At 45.9% G+C, this 6,000-nt stretch overlaps 1 protein-coding gene across 1 annotated transcript in view; it reads right to left on the reverse strand.

Annotated features, from left to right (window-relative positions):
* Positions 1-5,644, reverse strand: part of Gfod2 (glucose-fructose oxidoreductase domain containing 2) — a 39,800-nt gene extending 34,156 nt beyond the window's left edge. Inside the window, exon 1 of the mRNA XM_028854344.2 lies at positions 5,455-5,644. The gene's annotated coding sequence lies outside the window, so the exon portion shown is untranslated. The remainder of the gene's footprint in view (positions 1-5,454) is intronic.
* Between the last annotated feature and the right edge of the window lie 356 nt (positions 5,645-6,000).

Consider the following 6,000-nt stretch of genomic DNA (forward strand, 5'->3'; position numbering starts at 1 on the left):
TATTATTATTATTATTATTATTATTATTATTATTATTATTATTATTTTGAGACAGGGTTTCTCTGTGTAGCTTTGGTGCCTGTCCTGGAACTCACTCTGTAACCCAAGTTGACCTTGAACTTTTATAACTTGAATAGTTTTTTCCTTTTTTGATGGCACTGGGCACTGAACCCAGGACATGTGCATACTGGACAAGTGTTGTCTCTGAACTCTCAGACCTCTTTCACTTTGAATTTTGATACAAGGTCTTGCCAATTCTGAACGCACTCTGTAGCCCACAAAGGCCTTAAATTTGTAATCCTCTCGTCTCAGGCCTCATTTGGGATTATAACCCCACATGTACCCTGTTGTTCTTTTTTTTTTTTTTAAAGAAGATTTATTTATTTATTATGTATAGTGTTCTCTCTGGAAGCATGCCTGCACACCAGAAGAAGGCACCAGATCTCATTACAGATGGTCATGAGCCACCATGTAGTTGCTGGGAATTGAACTCAGGACCTCTGGAAGAGCAGCCAGTGCTCTTAACCTCTGAGCCATCTCTCCAGCCCCGTGAGGGCCCCCACCCCCATTGTTCTTTTACTCACATTTAAAAAAAAAATCTAAGAAACTGAGGGTTTGGAGTATACCTTAGTGGCAGTGTATTGCCTAGCATGCATGTGGCCCTAGGTACAATGCCCAGCACAAGAAAAATAAATGAAATAGAATAAGACATGACATCTAAATTTTTAAGTAATTTGGATTTTTTCGTCTTCAAACATAAACTGTTTTGTTTGGCTGCAGAGTACTGAACCCAGGGCCTTACACACATGCAGAAAAACTCCATCACTGAGCTACATGCCCCAACTCCTAGACTTACTTTTTAAGTTGATTAACACAAAACTGACGTTTTATGTAAGACAAGTGACATCCTTTTATTATACTACATACAAATTCTCAATAATACAAAATCTTTGATTTAATTTTCTCCTAAACGCTTTCTAGCTCCACTTGTGGCTCTGCCTAAGAATCATCCCAGTATGAATTTGTACAAGTAAGTTTTCAAGCTCTAGAAAGGCACAGAGGCCACTGGCCCTGCCCAATTGGGGTATCTGATTTCCTTTGCCTGCCTGCCTGCCCTCCCTCCTTCCTTTTTCTGAGACAGAGTCCCACCTATGTCGCTGTGGCTGTCCTGGAACTCACAAAGATCGACCTGCCTCTGCCTCTCACGTGCTGGCTGGGATCACAGGTGCATGCTGCTAGGCCTGGCTGGTTCCTGTTTTAGCCACTGACCTCTGTATCTCAGACTCACTTTATCAGATGGAACTGCATGCCCCTTTATTTCTATAGAAAACCAGAAAGTCAGCTCAGTGAAAGTGGATTCTGTTAGTGTTACGGGTTTATCTGGTAAGAGTCCCTTGCGGTTGAACTGTCAAACACTAGTGATTACTTTACTGCAGGTCAGAGTTGATAGCTGCCCTCACTTACCCTGAAAATGGAGTCCGTGCTAAGCAATTATTTGTCAAAGGCTCCGTTGCCATAGTGACTTAGAAACACCTGGAGAGTCTCTTGTAAGTCCCCCTTTCTCTGAAAAAAAGTGTCTGATTGAAGAGCTCAAAAACAAAAACAACCCCCCAAAACAAAACAAAACAAAACAAAAAAACCCCACAAACCCATGAAGCACAATGAAGCCACATCTACCTACACATCCCAATATAACAATGTCTCTGTAATTAAGAGTACTTATTGCTGGCCTGGCAGTGGTGGTACATGCCTTTAATCCCAGCACTCAGGAGGCAGAGGCAGGCAGATCTCAATGAGTTTGAGGCCAGCCTGGTCTACAAATTGAGTTATAAGACAGCCAGGACTGTTACATAGAGAAGTCCTGTCTGGGGAGGGAGAGGTGGGGAGGAACAAAAGAAAAAAAAAAGTACTTATTGCTATGGCAGAGGACCTGGGTTCAGTTCCTAGCTCCTACATGCCAATTCAACTCTAGTACCAGGAAATCTAACACCCTCTTCTGGCCTTCATGGGCACCAGGCACACATATGGCTCATATACATACATATAGGCAAACACTTATACTCACGCACTCATGTACGTACGTACGTACGTACGTACGCACGCACAAAATAAATCTCTTTTTTAAATGTTATTTTTCAGATTCCTAACTGCTGAGCCATCTCTACAGCTCCAAAATCTTAAAATTTTATGTGCATGACTGTTTTGCCTACATGTACATCTGTGCACTATGTATGTGCCTGGTGCTCATGGAAGCCAGAAGAAGGCATTGGATCCCCTAGAACTATAGTTACAGATGGGTGTGAGCTGCCATGTGGGTGCTGAGGATCAGAACTGGGTCCTCTGGAAGAGCAGCCAGTGCTCTTAACTGGTGAGCCATTTCTTCAGCCCCCAAAAGAAATCTTAAAAACAAACAAACAAACAAAAAAAACCAAAAAACCCTCTACCTGGAACTGGAGCAATGGCTCAATAGTTAAAAGCATTTGTTATTCCCCAAACAATCCAATTCCAGGGGTTCTGACCCTCGCTTCTTCAATGGCACCAGGCACACACCTGCATGCAAAATTAAAAAAAAAAAAAAAATTGCTTATGCCAGGTATGGTGGTTCTTGACTTGGGAAACTGAAGTAGGAGGATAGCTAAGAAAGTTCCAGGCTGGCTTGGGCTACAGAGTGAAATTTTGGCAAAAAAAAAAAAAAATCATGTGTGTATGTTTTTATTGAGACTGTCTCAACCATGTATGTAACACTGGTTGTCTGAGAACTTTGAACTCACAAAGATCAGTCTGTCCCTTACTCCTGAGTGCTGTGATTAAAGCCAGGTGTTTGCTACCATGCCTGGCTGCATATGTTTGAGATAAGAGCTCACTCTGAGATCTAAATTACTACAGAAATCATATCTGAATTTTCTAGGCTTTTGTTAGGTTCCTATTACTAAGATCAGGCTGGCATTGAACTTCCAGAAATAATCTTGCCTTTAGCTCTTGAGTGCCGGGATTGCAGGCATGCACTACTACCTGATATTTGTGTTTTATTTATTTAAAATTTCTGTTTTGGATTTATTTTGTTCTGTTGTGAATGTTTTGCCTGCATGTATATATGTATACCATGTGCATGCCTGGTGCCCAAGGAGGCCAAGAGAGAGTGCCAGACTCCCTGGAACTGGATTTATGGATGGTTGTGAGCCACCATGTGAGTGCTGGAAACCTAACCCATCCTGGGTGAGAACATCAAGTGTTCTTTTTCTCCAAGACAGGATCTCTCTATGTAGCCCTGGCTGTCCTGGAACTCACTCTGTAGACCAGGCTGGCCTCAAACTCACAGAGATCTGCCTGGCTCTGCCTCCCAAGTGCTGGGATTAAAGGCTTGTGCCACTACTACCCAGCAACATCAAGTGTTCTTAACCACTGAGCCATCTCTCTGGCCCCTTTTTGCAGTTTTGAAACATGATCTTAATATGCGGTCCAAACTGGCCCAGAACGTGCCACCTTCCTACCTCTACTCCTTGGTGCTAGGATTACAGGCAGGTACCAGCCTCACCCAGCTTGAATTTCTTCACACACACACACACACACACACACACACACACACACACACACACACACGCCAGGGAGGTGGCTGATCAAGTAAAACTACCCTGCTGCCAAGCCTGACACCCAAGTTCCACCCCCAGGATCCACATCCACATGATAGGACTAGCTGTCCCTGACCTCCATATTCACGCGCACAGGATAAATAAAATGTAAAAAAAATATTTTTAATGGAAGATTGCAGATGTAGCTCAGTTCATGCAGTGCATGCCTAGCAGGCACAAGGTCCTGGGTTCATTTCCTGGTGCCTTATAAAACCAGGCATGGTGGTGCACTATCAGTACTTGGAAGGTGGAGGCAGGAAGATCAGGATCAGAAGTTTAGGGTCATTTTCAGCTACACGGTTGAGTCTGAGGCCAGCCTGGGCTGTATGAAAACCAATCTCAATAAATAAATTGAATAAAGGATTGGACCCAGACCAATAATTTCATAGGAAAAGTGGCACAACCACATGGTAGCAGAACATTCTTTATAACAGAATTTTCACCTATGAAACAGGGATTCTTTAGAACTGTCAATTCAGCTGGATGTGGTGGCACACGACTTTAATCCCAGCACTCTAGGCTGAGGCAGAGGCAGACAGATCTCTGTGAGTTTCAGGCCAACCTGGTCTATAGATCGAGTTCCAAGACAGCCCAGTCTACAGAGAAAAATCCTTCTGGGGAGGTGGGAGTGGGGGAATAGAGATTCTACCAATAGAACTGCATATAAAAATCTTTCACTTCTTGGCCCCAAAACATGTTTTAAATTCATAGCCCTAAAGCCTTAATTTTCTCCTGTTTTCTGTAAAATGGGTGTCCTGAAACTCTTGTATTCTCTGGTGTAGTTTTTCAGACGAAAATGAGTTTCCTTATCACAAATGAATCTCGCTTCCCCTACTCAAAGACAATCATCTTTTCCTTATCACTCGGTATCATAATAATGTTGGATCTTTTTTTTCTAGATTAAGGGCTGTTTCTTTCAACTGGACAGTCTTCCATCTTTGCGCCCACAGATCATAAGAGTGGTGCCTGAGCTGGGTTTTGATGTCTTCCTCACGTATTCTGTCCTTAGCATGACACTGGGAACAACGGACACAGACGTAGGATAACTTCCTTGCTGTCCACCAACCGCAGTTTTATACCTTTACATTTCTGCCCTGTTCTTCAGATCCCGCTGCAGTCTGGAAGGTAAACTGTTCACATACTCATTCACAAAACGCTCATCTCCCAGCCACGTCTTTCCTCACCATTCAGGTGTAATAAAGCCTTGACAGGAACACCTCATCTCATCTTTTGTCTCCTCAAATTCAGCAGTTTTCTTTCTGAGCTACAAAAGTAGGCCAGAGCCAACCAGGACACTGCACTCGGGGCTGGCAAGGTAAACCAAACACTTCTGGGATGTTCCTGTTTTCAACCTGAACACCAGTTTCTTATATATTTGCAGCAAGAAAATCCCATCTCATTTAGCAAGAGGATGGACCAGCTACACGACGAGTCCTTTGTCTGAAGATCCCACACCTCACAAATGCTCATCCACAAAGCACCCATCCTCACACAGGTATGGAGTGGTCTGCTCCGCACTAGGCGAAGCAGCCCAGGGGTTCACATCTGTATAGGTATGGGTTAGGTTCAAGATCCTACAGGATCCAAAATTCTGCGACCAAATGCCCAGGTCCTATCTCTGAGGTGGGGAAAACGAACCCCAGGACGACCCTCGTACTTAGTGCACTGCACATAATAGCATTTAGCACAGGCCTCCTCCAGCCGGGGCCCCGCGTATACTCGCCTCCAACCTCAGGAGCCGGGCGGCGGCAGAGGCCGGGCCAGCGCCCGCTCCCAGCCGCGCCATGCCCTCCTTTGCCCTCACCCGCCGCCGGCTGCCTCTCACCTGGCACGCTGGCATCGCCCGTCCAGAGCCGCACGCGAGACCATAGATCCGGACGCGGATTTGGGAGGCCGCCCGTCCGCCTCGAGGGAGGCTAGTGCGGATGCGCGGGCACCGGAACCCAGCGCACCGACACCGGGAACACGCCGCCCGGTTTCCAAGGAACAGGGGGCTCTGGTAGGGAGGGGCGGGGCGGCTGGAGGACAGCGCATGCTCTGTGACGGGGGTGGAACCGCGAGAGGAGGGGCCGGGATGGAGAGCTGCGCATGCTCGTGCCTCGGGGCGGTGCTAATGAACCGCGCCGGGAAGCGGTTGCTCTCTGGCTTTCTGCTGTAGAGGAATTGATGTTAGGGGCTTCCAGCCTCGGAAACTCTCGAGTTTGCCCACTGGCGTCAAGAATGTAGATGCTTTAGAGGTTTTCCGGGAATGAAGAAAGGTCTCCTGTTCGACAGTGACCTATATTTGTAGAAGCCCAGGTATCTCCAACTGGTCGGATTTTTTGACTCGGAATGATTGGCCTTCCTGTTTGCTCAGGTGTCTGTCTGGTCT

Source organism: Peromyscus leucopus, chromosome 5, assembly GCF_004664715.2.
Source record: "Peromyscus leucopus breed LL Stock chromosome 5, UCI_PerLeu_2.1, whole genome shotgun sequence".
In the NCBI taxonomy this organism is placed as follows: domain Eukaryota; kingdom Metazoa; phylum Chordata; class Mammalia; order Rodentia; family Cricetidae; genus Peromyscus; species Peromyscus leucopus.